Below are 17571 nucleotides of genomic sequence, written 5' to 3' on the forward strand. Positions count from 1 at the left end.
TCTTAGCTGAGACGGGGGTGGGGGCTGTAGGAGATTCTACAATGCTATCTTTGCCTTCTGGGCTGTTATATTTTATATTATGTGTTTATGAAAATTTGGAAAGAATCGAGTGAGTAATGGCAGTAGAAATGGGAACTCCCAGTGTTTCTGCAGGAAATCTGTGCAAAGAGGCGGCGAGTCTTTGCGTATTCACAGGTAGAGGGCCAGTGCAGAAGCCAGCTGTCTCCACTTTCCAGTCCTGGGGATCTATAAACGCGATTGACTGAGAAGATGAAGATAAATAGCACGCATCGATCTGATCGGTGGATTGACTTGTTTTCACTTTCGAGGAAACCGCAGTGGAGGTACTACGCAAATGCGGGGTGTGCACATATTAACACGATGGCCCCGGTCTCCTTCCTCGCCATTCTAGAATCTCTAGGAGCTGCCAAATCCAGAAGCATAAAAAGGCAAAAGAGGTCGTGTGGGCTTCCTGGAGTATCTTCTAGAATTATTTGATGTCACTTCTGCAAAGTACAGCAAGTTTCCGGGTGCCCCAAGCACTGGAGGAAGGCTTGGCTTGCCAGGTTGGGGAGGGGATTTTGCAGTCTGCCACCTTGTAGCGAGGCAGGACCACAAGGTGCCTCCCAACAACTGGTTGGTTGGTTCTCCGCAGGTCCTGAATTTGGCAACATCGCCTCTGCTCAAACATGCCACCCTCTGTACCTTATTCGTTTCTGTAACACTTGGGCTGGATAAGGAAGGCTTCCCACTATTGCTTAACTGTGCGGAGCCTAGGAATGTTCTAGGAAATCTAAGAGGCAGCGCTGTTTTGCTGTCTTTACAGCTGCAGCCTGCAAGGGGTTAAGTCAAAGTCACTGCTTCTGATTCATGCATTATTTTTCTTATAAAAAAAAAAAAAAACACAACACTTAACCCAGCTCTCCATATATGAGGAAGACTCACACCCACACGAATGTTCCTAGCTCTCTGTCCCTGTCATCAGAAATGATACTGAATGGCTCAGTACTAGGGGATCTGGAACTATTTCTACAGCTTTCTCACCTCATTTGGAATTTTCTTGCCTTGCTAATTTTAATTCTTTAGTTGAGTCATCAATTCAAATTTGGTAGGGACTGACTGGCAGCACCCAGTTGGTCGGCGAGGGAGAAATACTGTTCACAAGGATGATCCGACTGCAGCAAATCCCACCCCACCGCACCCTCCACCCCTCCCACCCCCGCCCCTGTGCACAGAGTTCAGAGTGACTGTGAGAGGGCGAGGGCGTGTGGGGGAGGTGATGTGCAGAAAGGGTCTCTCTGCTGCGTCTCTCTTGTCACCGAGTCTCCGATTGTAAGACTGAATGTGCAACACACACACACACACACACACACACACACACACGAGTTTGAATTCATGGGTCCAATGGCCGTCAATCTCCCCTACTGAGCACACAAGGGGGAGAGTGGGGAGAGGGTTACATGGTTCATTTGGGGAAAGAACGGAGAACCAGAAGGGAATTTTCAGTTCTGACTCTGGCTGTCAGACTGCAGTGGCAACGAGGTGTCTGATAATAGGAAATGGAGAGGGGTGGGGTGGAGGCAATAATGATCACCTTCTAACAAGGGTTTTATGAGACTGTGAGGATTAATTAGTTTGTATCCTTAAGCAGTTGGAGAAGGAGGAAGTTTCAGTAAATGCTGAGCTGGAGTTGTAGATGAATCTGACTCAGTGGCAAGCTCTGCGCTCCCCCCCGCCCCACCGCCAGCCTAGGCTCTGTCTGTGCTGAGATGCACTGCAGAGGACGTGGTGGAGGGGAGTGAGGGGGAAGGACTGGCTCCGGGAAGAGCAGAGGAGAGAGAGGCGTGAGTCAGGCCAGCATCCTCCGAAAGGCATGTCTAATGAGAATGCTGCGAGGGACCACTTACCAAAAGGTAAACATAAAAACCAGGCAACACCTTGCCTCCCATATGCCTCCCAGAGCCGGAAAAGAAAGGGTCTGGGAGCTATCTGTTGTGTGTAGCTCTAGAAACAGCCATGCATGCTTTCGAGTGAATTCAACAAAGGTGGTTTGTACCCTAGAAAACAGTGAAGTGGTGTTCCCTCTGTCGAACCGACAGGGGCTGCGGCTGCCAGACGACAAACAAGCCTCCACAGCACACGGTCTGAGCGGCAGGCACATTGTTGGAGGTGGAATAATAGATCTATAGGACGTGGACGTTATAGAAATTCCATTATGCACATATTAAAACATTGAATCTGCTTGAAGACACACACTCGGCTCAATTTACAAGGCAGACAATTTGCTGCAACAAAAGATAATTAATGCCACCCGAGGAAACGGGGCCGCGGGACTGCTGTGCATTCTGGTACAGCGTGTTCGTTTAATCTGGTCCTTTTAAAAAATGATTTCGCTGTGATTTTAAGCCTTTGGGATCTTTGAAACAACAATGGCCTCTAAAATATGGATTTGGCAAGAACACTTTCTATTTGAACTTGCGACAAAGCCCTTTACCCTCCCCCCCACACCCCACACCACCACAACCACCACCATCCATCTCTCTCTCTCTCTCTCTCTCTCTCTATCTATCTATCTATCTATCTTCCTCCCACATGTGACCTGAAATGGATCTGGACAGGAGCACAGACACCCATCCCGGACCCATCTCCAATGGTCTGCAATCTAAACAGGGCAGACTCACGGCCCGTTTTCTTACATCTGAATTTGGATCTCCGGATTCAAATGGGCAGATGCATCGGCTGCGGGGACTTCGTACAGGCATCTGCAGTTTCATTATTTGTATCTGCTTAACAGGAACAATTAGAGAACTGAAGAGTGAGGACGCCCGTTTGGGGACCGGTTCGGTATTGTACCCAGACCACACATTCCGGCTGGGAAGGAACACAGTAATGTATAAAGCATTAGTGGGTTGAACACTCCGCGTTGTGTTTGGGGAATCGAATTGTTGATGTTTCTGGCAAAAACTCATACTCCAATTGAAATCTATCAAACACCTTAATTAGCTCTGGGTACCTGAGTGTGCCCAACCCAGAGGCAAGTTGCGAGGCATGAGAGGGGACGGGCAGGGGCTGCACAGAGATGCCAGGGCCTCCCTCGCCCCCCACCCCTGGCCCACAACCTCAGTTTCCGGACCAGGACGCCTGGGCCGTGGTGGGAAGTGGGTCCACCCTGGCAGCCACAGGGAGGTGATTGAGGGTGTTTGGATGGCTTGCAGGATGCTGGCGAACCGGATGGGAAGAGAGCACAGTGACACAAAGCTGTTGCCGACGGTAACTGGAGTCTTTTCCTCAGCCAACCATTCCACCTGGACCTCAGTACAAATTATTGTTTTCAATTACCACCTGTGTATTCCTTCCCATGCAACTTATTGATGTAAAATTACAGCTATACCGGTATAAATAAGTTATGCTGCAGTTGTAAAATGGAAGAAATTTTGTTGTAGCAATTATGTTCAGCAAGATGACAAAATAAATTTCCAGAGCTGTGCCTGCAGTAACCTGGGGAATTTAAACCTCATAATTTCCATTCATTTCAGATAATTTGGAGTAATTTCTATATGTAATAACTTTGTAATGAAAAACACAGCGGTACTGAAGTGATTTCACTCCGTTTTTTTCTCCTATGGTATACATGGCACAAAATAAATGATAAAAATAATATTTCCTTTTTATATGTGTGTGTGTTGAGTAATTCCTTCAGCAAAAAATCATAAACTAATACCCGGACTAAATCTCTGTCCACAAAATGAAAAATAAATTGAGTTAAAGAAAGTGAAAAAGTATGAAAGGCTGCGGATGTTTGATTGTGAGTTTATTGAATTGTCTGATTCCCAGGCTCCTCCTGATCTCCAAGGGGTACGGCTCCCACGTCAGGGGCAAAGGCAGGCCAGCCCCAGACTCCCCGCACTGGCTGCAGGGAGGCCCGCGATGCTGGGATAGTCAAGCCAGGGGCGTGATTTCTCCCCGAAGCCCGTGGGCCAGGCGGTCTCCTCCCGCCACGAGCTGGGCTGTCCGCGCTGCTGCTGCCCACCCAGGTCTTTGAGGGCAGTCTCCACTGCGACTGATCACGACCGATTAGGCCGGGCAGGGGTCGCCCAGGTCCCCCTCTCATTAATGACGGAGGGAGGCGGTGCTGCGACCCTAGCTGCCCGGGTGCCCTGCCATTCTCTGATGTGACCCCTTCCCTGGGGAGCGCACAGCCCCTGAAGGCCCCGCGTAATCCAATGGCAGCTGCCGCCGAGTGGCTGCAGGGGACAAGGACCACAGTGGCTGCGTGGGCTCCCAGGCCCTGCAATCAGCCTCAGCCGCCACCACAGAGCCCATCAACCGTCATTTCTAAATGAAAACCCGAGGCTGGGTCTGGATGAGGTGGCTGCCCCCTAAACCCTGCCTGCTAGGAGTGACGGCCAGGCCAAGCGTCAGCCCCTCCTCACCAGCCAAGAGCAGCCCCTTAGTCCCCGGCCCTGAAAAATCCTGCCACTCTGAGCGGCCAGGACCTCAGAGCTGGTCTCCGGCTGGGTGGTCCGGGGCGAGGGGAGAGGGCGTTCACTTCTCGGGCTCTGGATCTCCCTGTCAGACGGGGCTCACCTCACCGGCGGGCCCACCGGCGGAGCTGCGGGAGATGGGCCCTGGCGCCCAGCCCAATCTCTGGCACCCAGCAATCACTTCATAAGCATCACCATGGCTCGTTCCTCCAACAACACTCCGTGACGACGGGGTGCCTACTACGTGCCAAGCACAGGGAGGGGTGCTGGGGCCCAAAGACGGCGGTGTGTGTGTGTGTGTGGTGGTTAGGACCCAGGTTCCTCATTCAGACAGCCTGATCTGCTGCTCCGTCCCTGCTCCGAGGAATGTGAGAGGTGGAGCAGGAGTCTGTGACAGTTACAGGACCCTGGCAGTTACAGTCAACGCACAAGGGGCTCCTGGGGCACAGGAGCGGGGGCAGGGTGCTGGTCCCAGGCTACAGACTTCCTCTAAGACCTTCGAGGCCTGCTAGGTCAAAGACAGGTGGACCAATGCCATTGCCAGGCTTATCTTACTTAATCCAGGAACAAGAAAGATCTTCATTCCCAGAAGCCCACGGCCAGTAGCTAAGAGGCCGGCCAGAGACAGCCTGGGGACAACCACCTCCCCATCCCTCCCAGATTCGGGTCCCCCATCCTGCAAGGCCGCAGCAGGCAGCTGCAGGCACCACTGGCAAAGGCAAAGACAGTGCAGGCCCAGGACACAGAAGCGGCAGGAGAGAACGAAAAGGGAAGCAACGCCTAAAGCGGGGTGAACAGCAGGACAAGTTTCCTTTCATGTGGGACAGCAAAATCCAGGGAAACGTGACCAGGGCTCTGAAACCCAGTAACTGAGGCGGAGAGAGATCAGGAGAAAAGATGGAGAACATCTGGGGATGGTGGGTCTCAGAGGCGGCCGAGCAGAAGCCATGGACTTGGGGTACAGTGAGAGGCAGTGGGGTAGGCAGAGGGTCTGCCGGTTAAACTTGGGAATAACCAAAATTGGTACAGACCGTTACAGAGCACAAAGCCCTTTTATTCCCTGACTTGAGTTTGTCCTTCCAGCAACCTTGTGAGATATGCAGGGCAAGGCATCACTAGCTTAATGCACGCGCGCGCGCACACACACACACACACACACACACACACACACACACACGCCGGTGCCACTTGAGCTGGGACGCTGGTCTCGGCGTCTGTATTACAACCAAAACGTTCTGAGGATTACATCAGATTGCCTACCTGAAAGCCCCCGGCACCGGGCCCGGCACACAGCAATCATTTAATAAATCACAGGTATTTATTATTATTATTATCATTATCATTATTATTATCATTATCGTTATTATCATTATTATTATTAAAGCCTTATGCTAGGGTGGAGGAGCCTCACACTCAATCATCTATGGCATACACTTCAGCACTTTCATTTCAGGTCTGAAAAGAGGAACTCTCCCCACAGTTCATTCGTGAACGTAGTCACCTAATATTGATGAAGCACCTACTACGTGCCAGGGACCAGCCTAACCTCTGGGAATACCCAGAGGAAGACATCATGGTCCTTATCTGCCAGGGTTATAGCCCGTCACTGGGCGCTGGGCCCCTCACGGCAGACAGCGGAGTCTGCCCCCTCTCCTCTGCCCAGGGCGGCATGCGGCAGGTTATCAAGGAGCCAGCTCAGCCTGCACCAAAGGCCTAACACATCTGCACCCGGGCACAGGGCCCACAGAGCAAACACTGGGAAGAAGCCCCGTGGTGTGCCAGCAGGCGTCATCTCAGAGATGGGGACCCGAGGGTCACCATACTTCAGCCGGGGGGGCGGGGGGAGGGGGACAGGGGGAGAGTGATAAATAGACGGCCTATGAAGAAAAGCCTGGGAGAAGAGGCTGAAATGATGGCTGCTGAGCGTTCACATTATGGGATTCCAGAGGCTTCTTAAAGAACTTTATTTCCCAAACCTCCTAAAATGCCCTTAAAGACTTGCCATACATTTTTAATGAAGTTTGTAAAAGAATCAAGGGAGTGATCGCTGGGCTCTGAAGAACAGCTCCTGGGGGTGTCTGGCCCTGAGAGGCTGTCACCGGAGGGCTCTGCCCTGGCATGGGACCGCCTGGGGGACTGCAGGACAAGGTTGGAGGGGACCCTTTTGAAGATGCTGCCTGTGGCCCTGGCTGGTTGCTCAGTGGTTAGAGCGCCGTCCCATGCACCGAGGCCTTGGGGCGCGTGCAGGAGGCGACCGATCGATGTTTCTCTCGCGCATTGGGAGGGAGGGGGAGGAGAAGCTGCCTTGTTCTCTCCCTCTTTCCCTTCTGTGTGGGGCCTCATCGCCTGAAACTGCTAGCCCTGATGCAAGACTCTAACATCCAAAGAGGCTGATTTTATTTTTATTTTTTTTTAATATGCTTTTTATTGAGATCAGAGAGGAAGGGAGGAGAGAGATAGAAACATCAATGATGAGAGAGAATCACTGATCAGCTGCCTCCTGCACGCCCCCTACTGGGCATCGAGCCCATACCCTGAGCATGTGGCCTGGACCAGGAATCCAACTGTGACCTCCTGGTTCATAGGTCGATGCTCAACCACTGAGCCACAGTTCCGGGCAGAAGGGGCTGGTTTTTGAATGCCTCTTCTCCCCACCCTCCGGGGACAGGGAACTGGGACTCTTCACCTGGTGAAGCGAACCCTAGGCCCTGGGCTGGGTGCACGCTGAGTGGGGGACCGTAGACACTCACAGAGAAGAATGTCCCCTTGGAGCTTCCCCCTCCTTCCCACCTTCTGTCATCTGGGGGATAATTCATTTATGCAGCTTTCACAGAAGACTGACATTTCCAACACTTTTAGCAGAATAAATTTATAAGGTAAATTAGGGGGTGGGAGCCCTACTGTCCTAGGCAGATTCAAGCTGGTAATTACAGAGGCCTAATTATGCATTCACCACGGAGCCTTCTGGAACATGGAAGGTGACAAGGATGGCTCTTTTTCTTCCTGCAAAGGACACTGTCCCCTGGAACCTTCGCCACCAGCCCTGGCCGGCGTGTGCTTCCATCCCGGAGCCGCCGCGCGGGGAAACGCTCTTGTCAGGGGCGCCCACGCCCTGATCGCTGCAGAGAAAACCCTGGCCCCAGCCAGGCGCCCACATTCTCCTTCACAGTCGGGGGGTCAGGCGTGGTTTTTTAGATCAGGGATCCTGACTTGGATAAAACAATACTCAAAAAAAAGAAGAAGAAGAAGTTTGTATTTTTTTAATCTTGCTCTGCTCACCTTCCCCGATGAGATCTACGCTGTCAGGGCCTTGTGCCTGGCCTGGCCAGTGCTCCTCGGGGAGGGGACTGCACCCTTCACTTCTCGGGCTCATCAGAACTCAGCAGGAATGAGAAAGCGCAGGAGGGCACAGTCAGAGGGAGACGCTGGGCCTCCTGGCGGGTAGGGGGTGGGGGATGCTGAGGGGAAGGGGGCGGGGGAGAGGCGCGGTGAAAGCCTCGAAGCAGCAGCCAGCACCGGCACCGCCATGTCTGCCACCCCCTTCGCATCCCCAGTGGCCCCTCTGCTCCCCAGCGCCGGTCATTCACCGGAGAAATATGGATTGCGCTCTATTGTGGGTTGGAGGGTAGCCCCCCCCCCAAAAAAAAAATACATTGAAGTCCCGATCCCTGTGCCGTGGCTGTGACCTTGATAGGGGCAGAAATAGAACGTTGGGGACCAGCTATAATTGTAGGAAATATCAATCATGCTCTGTTAACCGTGATGGTTGTGTTCTGATTAAAGAAGGCGCATTCTAGCCTGCCTGGGAGCTGCTCGCGGGACCTGGGAGCTCACCTCCGGAGGCCGCCCTGCCTCCCCATTGGGAGCTGCCTGTTCTCAGGGAAAGATGAACAACTTTGCTGCAGAACCAGAGTCGCCAGCCCTTTGAAGACCCAGCCCTTTTGCATATCTGTTAACTGCCCATTTGGCATACCCTTTAGCCTACTAATCTTTGTCCTTCTGCCCAATATAAGCAGCTGCCTTATGGGGGGTGCAGAGCAGATGTTTGTGGCTGACCTGCTGCTCCCACACTGCCGGCAGGATTGTGATAAACGCTCATATAGGATTCAACCCTGTCTCTGCTGAATTGGCTCAAGTAGTGACAGTCAGCGCGGACCCATTGGCTGTCCCGTTGCAACCTTAGTCAGAAACAGGGTCTTTGCAGGTGTGCTGAGTTCAGGTGAGGTCACACTGGATTGAGTGCATCTTTATCCAATGCAACTTGAGTCCTTATAGGAAAAGGAGATGACACGCAGAGAGAGACACACAGGGGAGAGTTCATAGGGCCACGGAGACAAGGAACTCCAAGAATGCCCAGCGCCGCGGCCCCGGAGCCGGACGGGGCGAGGAAGGCCCCTCCCGAGAGCCTTGGGCGGGAGCGTGGCTGGGCCGACACCCGCAGGCCAGCCTTTGGCCTCCAGAGCTGGGAGACAGTCCGTGTCTAGTTCTGAGCCACCCGGTTTGCGGTACTTCAGGAGACTAACACAGGCTCCGGCTGCGTGCGGCCCCGAGCGAGGCACAGGCGGCAGAGCTGGGCAGCCAGAGGAGCAACTGCCCCGGGAGGCTCCCAGGCCACGGGCCTCTCCTACAACCCATGGGCTTTGTATTTGCAAAGAGGATGTTGACGAGAACTGTCCACCCTCCTGTCACCCTCAAGTCGAGCAGCGATGACTGGACTGTAAAAGTCATGAGGCCAAGACAATGGCAGGTTCCCCCTTCCATCCTGACAGCCCCTCAAAAAACCCCCGCACTAACCTCTCATCCTAGCTCCAGGCTTTGAGCAAACTTCCAACTCCAACTATAATGGCAGGACTTGGGGAAAGCCACACTTCGGTGGAGGAAGCGCTGGAGGCCAAAAAGCCTCTCCAGGGCCCCCAGAGCACCCCTTCCCCCGCAACCCTCATCCCCACCTTCCCACCCCCCAACCCTCCGACCCCCACCCCCACCCCCTTAAGCAGGCACTCAGCATCTGCAGAAGGTGATTCCAGCACAGCAGCCCTCACACTCTTCAGCACCTGAGGCCTTAGCTTGGTTTGTGGTTGGGTTTCATTTTCATTTAGGGGTTAAATAAACAAAGAATGAGAAGCCAGAGACAACAAAGAACTGACTGCCTTGCAGTCCTGGTAGGAAGTGACAGAGTGACAGAAAATGGAACTGGGTAAAAGACAGGTCTCCCAGGTTGGGACTGAAACCATTTTGCATATAATAGAAGCAGGCCTCCTCCCACCCCCACCCCACACACCCCTGAAAAATCCTCCAGGCAAGGAAAGCAGCCTGGCTGCAGCTTAAAGATCAGAGAGGAACTTCTTTACCTGTCTCCCCAAGTGCCCTGTGAGAAAGCTCAGGAGGCCTGGCTGGGGTGGCTCAGTGGTTGAGTGTTGAGCCATGAACCAGGAGGTCACAGTTTGATTCCCAGTCAGGGCACATGCCCTGGTTGTGATCGCGATCACCAGTCAGGGGTGTGCAGGAGGCAGCCGATCCATGACTCTCTCTCTCTCATCATTGATGTTTCTATCTCTTCCTCTGCCTTCCTCTCTCTCTGAAATCAATAAGAATGTATTTTTTAAAAAGAAAGAAAGAACGCTCAGGCCAGGGGCAGAATGGACTCCGGGTGGCTCTGCGGCCTTGGGTCCTATGTGTGCAGCGTGGAGGGAGAACGGGGAATTCACACAGTTCTCAGAAGTGCTGCAGTCACGCCAGGCCCAGGTGTGACTTCGACCAAACGCTCCCAGGTAGGGCCAGTTGATGGGACTTAGCTAATAGGCGTCTGTCTCCCTATTAGACTGTGACCCCCAGAGGAGTGGGGTGCTGGGGCCGGGCTCCCAGAGGAGAACCCACAGTCTGCGCACCTCCTGTGTGCCAGGCACTGGCTGGACACCTTGCATCCACTCTCCGCACACCCACCCTGCCGCTGAGACACCGGTGTCCCATTTGACAGGTGGGAACACCACGTCGGGCAGCCTGCCCAGCACTGCACGGCCAGTCCCGGCAGAGTTAGGATCCCAAGTCAGGGTTCCAGCGGTGTGGGTCCCACTTCTTTCTACAGCCTCATGTTAGCCAGGACAAGCCGGCCGTGCTGCAGTCACTGCCGGTCGGTCCCTAACCATAGAGGTTTGCACAAGAAAAGCATCATTTCCCCGCTGTCTGCTGCCCTTCTCGCCATACCTCCTGGCCTCCAGGGACACCAAAGAGTCACACTGGCTCTTGACTGCCTCAGCCCAGAAGTGACCCATGGCATTTCTATTCACAGACCATTGGCCGGAGCTAGTCATGGGACCCAACCTCACTGCAAGGGAGGCTGGGAAATATGGACAAGCACCTGGGACAGTGGAGGGCCGTGCCTGCCCCTGGTGGCCACCATGTCCAAAGATAGTGTATCCCCTGGATACCGTGTCTTGACTGAAAGGACGAATGGGCTTTAACTAGAAATTTCTTCACCCGTCAACTTGGGGAGCAGAGGATGGCTCCCTGACAGAGATAACACGCCCAGTGTGTTACATAACTTACTTAGGATTCTTACTCTGAGCCAATGGGCTTTTTCCACCCTCTGATACTCACAGTTTCTGTAACCATCTCTCCGCTTGCCCCGTCACACTGAGGAGGAGCAGGGCCTGCAGGGTCACGCGCAGGCCCTCCTCTAGGAGACGCTGTAACTCGCTGGGCATCTCGCCGTCAGGAGAACACAGACCTGCAGGATTTGAGGGGACCAGTCAGCTCCTAGGAAGCAGGGGTTCCCAGACGGAGCCCCTCCAGTCCAAGAATGTGTCCACTTGACATGCCAATCAAAAGAGACTTCGGAACTCTGGAAGGTGTGAGACAGGTGTGTGGGATAATGTAAAACACCCAGCTTCACTCCGAAGCCCTCAAAATACTGTTTGATGGATAGATTTGGAGCAGAGAACTTCGAAGCTGGGAGGAGCCGAGAGATGATGGGGTCCACCTACCTGGGGAGGGAGTCCGAGGCCAGGGGAGGAGGCACCTGGCCAGAGCGAGTGCCTGGGTGGGGTGTGGGGGCCTCCGTGTCCCGACCCCCAGGCCTGTGGCTGCACCCCAGACGTCCCCCAAATCCCTTTTCAATCTGTCAATACCACAAGAGAAGTAAGCTGTTGAGGAATCCTAGGGCTCAGTCTCCATTAGGCCTGACAAAGGCTCCCGACAGCCAGTCCCCCAGGATGACAGGGGGTGCCAGGGAAATGGTGTGTGAGGTGGGACGCTGGTCATCAGGGACGGAAAGGGGCCGTTCTCTCCTTCCACGTGGCATCATTGCCACGTGTGCCCTGCACCAGGCCAGAGAGGTCAGCCCTCACCCTGGACGAGGTGTCCCCTCCAGGACAGCCACCAGGTCCTAAAGAAATCAGGGACCCGCTCAGGAAAGTGGACACCCACATGGACGGTCTCCCAGTCAGAGGGGTCCCTTGTCCCAGGGACCTCGCTGGCCCACAGGCCCACCAGGGCAGGGTGGCGGCTGTTCTGTGCGTTCTCATGGGGCATGAGGCTGGGCTCACCGCCCACCCGGGAAACAGAAACATCAGACCTGCAGGGAACTCACTGTGGCAGTGGGGCCGACCGGGCGTGCTTCCAGGTGAGCACCTGGAGGGGGGGAATCCCAGCCCTTCGGGTCATAGAGGAGGGCACCCACCCACTGCAGGGCCGCCTCATCCCCAGCCCACCACCTTGGCCACCTGCTGGGTCCCTGCAGGCTGAGTGCCGGGCCTGCCGTGGCCTCACGCCGTGTCCCTCTGCCTGGGCGCTCGGCCGGTCCCTGCAGCAGGTGACAAGCTGCACCGTGGTGTTGGGGGCCTGGGCCAGGAAGCCTGCCGGGCACCACCTCCTTCCAGTGGCCCTCGCTCTGCCCTCCTGCCCCAGGACCCCTGAGTCCTGCCCCTGCTCCTGCGGCCACCACCGCATCCGTCTGTGCTCACCTGGACCAGGTAGCTGCAGGCAGAGACCGCAGGCCGCTCCTGGCAGTGCCTGGACCCGCCAGTCGGTGGACCCGGCGGGGGGGGGGGGGGGGGGGGGGGCGGACTCCTGAGAGGCTGGCTGTGCGCCTGCGCAGACGCTGCCTCTGCGGATGCCCCGCCAGGTGAGCAGCACACACACCTGAGTGCGGAGCGGACAGCAGGCCTCATCGCCTGGCTGTGATCACCTGTGGTTACCTAAGAGCAGTCCTTGTTTTCAGAAATCTCTAGACCAGTGGTTCTCAACCTTGGCTGCACATTAGAATCACCTGGGAATCTTTTTAAAATCCTGATTTCTGGACCTCATCTTCCGGAAATTCTGTTTCTTTGTGATGGGGTGGGGCCACAACATTTAGGAACAAAGAAACAGAATTTCCGGAGGATGAGGCCCAGAAATCAGGATTTTAAAAAGATTCCCAGGTGATTCTAATGTGCAGCCAAGGTTGAGAACCACTGCTCTAGAGCTAAAGGCATCATATGGCCGTCTTATGTTTAAGTGGTTCAGAGGTGGGGGAGGAGGGTAAATGGGGCAATAGATTAGCATTTGGGGAGGATGGCTGATGAGTATCTGAGTTATTTGCATTGTTCTTGCCGTGCTTCTGTAGGTCAGACACTGAAGTAACTTGTCTCTGTGGTCACCAGTGCCTTTCCTGGCACCTCTTGTCCCCTCCCTGGGCTTTATCTCTTCCAGGGAAGGTAATGACTATCAATGTAAGGGCGGCAAAAGTAGGTGTACAGTTGCTCAAGGGAAAGCAATACAATGATGAATAAATGATAATGCCAGAATCAACTGTGTTTTGCATACTCCCAGCTGTACACCTACTTTTGCCCCTCCGTAGGAAATTTTACTTCTTTTGTGTCTTGTCTGTCTTCCCCTACCAGAATGTAAGCTGCATGAGGGCAGAGAGCTGGGTCACCAAAGAGCTTGCATACATATATGCATGACCAGTGGACATAGACAACAGTGTGGTGAAGGCCTGCGGTGGGGCAGGGGCTGGGAGGAGGGGGTACAGGAGGGGAGAAATTGGGGGACACCTGTAATACTGTCAACAATAAAATAAAAATAAAAACAATTAATAAATGTATATATTACAAAAGATGAAAAAAATCCATTTAAGAAATATCTATCTTTGGGTGAGGTTTTAAAAAATTAAAAAATACATATATATATATATATATAACTCTTAATAACTATTAGCAGATAAAATCTAGCAATACATAAAAATGACAATGCATCATAACCAGGTAGAGTTTATCCCAGAAATGAAGACTTGGTTTAAGATTTGAAAATCAATCAATGCAATTTACAGTATTCATAGACGAAAGGAGAAAAACCACATGATCATTTCAAAAATAATTTAGGAGAAGCAGTTGGAAAAAATTGAACACTCCTTCATGCTTTAAAAACTCAGCAAACTAGGAATAGAAGCAAACTTTCTCACCCTGGGACGGGGCAGCTACAAAAAACTATCGCTAGCATCATTCTTGACGGTAAAAGACAATGCTTCCCCCTCAGGTTAGGAACGAGGCACGACTGTGGACTAAAACGAAATACATGCCGACCCTCGCATCCCTCCTCCACAGAAATGTGCGCACACATCGGCGCCAAGCGGCAGGTTGAAGGCTGTGCATAGCTGCATTCTTCATTTTAGCCCCAAACTGGAAACAACTCAAATCCCTGTCAATAGTAGAATGAATAAATAAACTGTGGTATGGCCATAAAATAGAATACCATAGATCAATAAGAAAATAAAATGAACCAATGATCTATGCAATAATATGGCTACAGCTCACAAAGTCAGATATAATTGCCTCCCTCCTGTATGAGTCCATATATATAAAGCTTAAAAAAATAAATAAATAAGCCACGGTGATAGAAGTCACAATGGAGGTGACGTTTGAGAGAAAGCAACAGGAACACGAGGGTGCTTCTGGGTGCTGATAATCTGTTTCTTGGCATATGTGGTGGTTACACAAACGGGCTGGTTTCCCAGAATTCATTCGTTTATACAACTGTGGTCTGAATATGTTTTTCTATGTGTGTTACACTTCGGTGTTTTAAATTACTTTGACAATCAGGGTGCACCGACCCGACAAAATGCCATGTAACCATTTTTACTGAGGTAATTTTCCCTATGTGTACTAATTTGGAAATATCTTCGAGACACCTTAAGGGAAAGTTTTTACATAATCACATAGCATGACGCTAATGATCTGTTTACCATACACTTAGGTGTATGTATGTACACACACATTCATTTTAGATGGACGGATAGAAAGATAGGTCTTTAAATAGATCATTTTAAATGATGCACAAAGATACCATAAATTTGAAGTTCAAAAAAGTGAGAGCCCCAACTACGATGACCATTTCTGAAGGAAATGTCGAAGTCAGTGGCATATGAAGGCGTGTTAAGGGTGCACCCATGAGAGTAGTCACCCTGTATGCAGATTGTCTCTAGATAATTTTTAAACAATAATAAAGCTAGACATTTATTTGCTTTTTATTAACACCACACATTGGCCATTCTAAATAATGCCAGTAATAAAATACTCCTGGAAAAAAAAAATACTTTGTTGGCCTAACTTATAAGTAATTGCTGCTATTACATTTGAGTTTTAATAACATGTAGGCAAGTTTCAAATTAGCACATTTTTATTGCTCACCCTTTATTGAATATTGTATCCCACATAGAAGTTAATTCAAAGAACTTCCAGTTAAGTGGGTTGCACCCGATACACGTGAACACGGTGCCACGTGTTCATTTGGAAAGTGAGTGAGTTCATAATGGTTGGGACGCATGCAAGCTTGCCAACTGAGAGGTGTGGTATTTTTGTTTTGTAAGTGAAAATTTTAATTCATAAATTAACTATTTTGCTGAATTTAAATGTATGTAACATTGGTATTTCTTTTTAAATTGCTTATTGTTTTAGAACTAAATAGCCATTGAGAAAATAATATTACTGGTTATTGTATGACTATTACTTAAATAATTTTGTTACATTGAGGAAGGAAAGTGTTAAAAATCACCTGCTTCCCTTGTTACGCATACTAGAAATGCTGCTGACAAGTAAGTTATACAAAGGCCATGGCCGTGCCTAGGGCTTAGTGGATGCTGAATGCATGGTAGCTTTTTTAAAAAATATATTTTTATTGATTTCAGAGAGGAAGAGAGAGAGAGAGAGAGAGAGAGAGAGAGAGAGAGAGAGAGAGAGAGAGAATGAGAATCATTGGTCGGCTGCCTCCTGCATGCCCCCTACTGGGGATCTAGCCCACAACCTGGGCATGTGCCCTTAGCCAGAATCAAGCCCAGGACCCTTCAGTCCACAGGCCGATGCTCTATCCACTGAGCCAAACCAGCTAGGGCAGTAGCTTTTTTTTTTAACACCCATAAGCAATTGGTCCTCAATCCACCTTTCTCAACCTCTTACCCCTCCATTTCCAGACTTAGAGAAGTTGAGATTCAAACTGAGATCAAAGTTTCAACTCTGTACCAACCTCTGTAATCCGTGTTTTAAATGCATTTTCTATTTTTATTTCTCAAAAAAAATTATATGAGCACTATTTTTATCCCTCTCTAATATGTCATAAAACCACAGAGAGTAGAAGTAATTTTCTCAAACTCGTTCAACTAATAACTGGAAGTTTTATGATTAAATCTAAGTTTTCCTGTTATTAATCCTGTGCTCTTTCTATATAACCACCCTGCAAATTGTATTCACCATTGGTGTCATCACCATCTTCATCACCACCACCATCATCATCATCATCATCATCATCATCACTACTACTACTATTGACAAGCACATGCCAGGTGTATATACTTTAATATACTCCAAAAACAATTTTTGCCCACATTTTAACTTTCTTAGTTCTTCATTCCTTTCTGTGCCTCAGACCTTCAACCTGGAATCATTTTTCTTTGGAGTTTTTTAGTGAGGGTCTATGGGTAGCAAATTTTCTGGTTTTGCCCATCTAAAACAACTGTATTTAATCCCCATTGTTAAAAGATATTTTCACTGGGTATAGAATTCCAGGTTGACGATTTTTTTTCTCAGCACATTGAAGATACCATCCCACTGTCGTCTGGAGCCTATTGTTTCTGTTGAGAAGGTGGCTGTAAGCTTGTCCATCCTTTATGTATAATCTATCTTTTCTCTCCTGCTTATAAAATTGATTCTTAGTTTTTTGGTGACCCACAGTTTCATTGTGCCATGTTTTTTTTTAAAATGAACTCGCTTGGAATTTGGGGGCTTCTGAGGATTGTTCTTGCCTCGATTTTGAAGTTTTCAGCCATTATCTTTTCACATGATAGGCTTTGCTCCATCCCTCCCTTTTTCTGCCTTCATCTCTCCTTCTCTCTCTTCCTTTCTCCTCTCCCCTCCCTTTGCAGCTGCAATTAGACTACATTGGAACTTCTCACTCTATTTTTTAGGTCTCTTAACTTTCTGTCCATATTTCCCGCATATTTGTCCCTTTGGGCTGATTATCAACTTCCTTATTTCTATCTCCAAATTCACTCACTCTCTCTGTCACTTTTTCTAAACTGATATTAAATCTGTCCATTGAATTTTTAACTCCAATTATTACTTTTTATTTTATTATTTTATTTTTTTTACTTCTAGGAGGATGTTTAATCACATGAACTCTTTTCCCCCTGAAGCCAAGTCAAGTGGGAATTTTGTAGATGGCCATCAACAGGATTTCAGCAAATTCAGAAAACTGCCTGCTGTGTGACTTTGAGGCGATTTGTTCACTCGTTTATTTGGTCATTCAATCAGTTGTGGACTAAATGCAGACCATTTCCCATCAATTTCCTCAGGCAACTGAGAGCACAGAATTTGGCCAGATCTGACCTCCACCTTCCAGACACCTGTAACCGTCTGCACTCAGGCCAAGTGCTCTGGGGCATGTGAGATCATGGGAAGGTAAGGACAACCTGGCCACCAAGCATCGAGAGAGAGAGAGAGAGAGAGAGAGAGAGAGAGAGAGAGAGAGAGAGAGAGTGTATTGGGGATTTGGAGCCAGAGTGGCCTGGAGAAGCATGGTGGACACACACACACACGCACATGCTTGCACACACATGTGC

Source organism: Myotis nattereri, assembly GCF_964212035.1.
Source record: "Myotis nattereri genome assembly, chromosome: 1".
Lineage (NCBI taxonomy): Eukaryota > Metazoa > Chordata > Mammalia > Chiroptera > Vespertilionidae > Myotis > Myotis nattereri.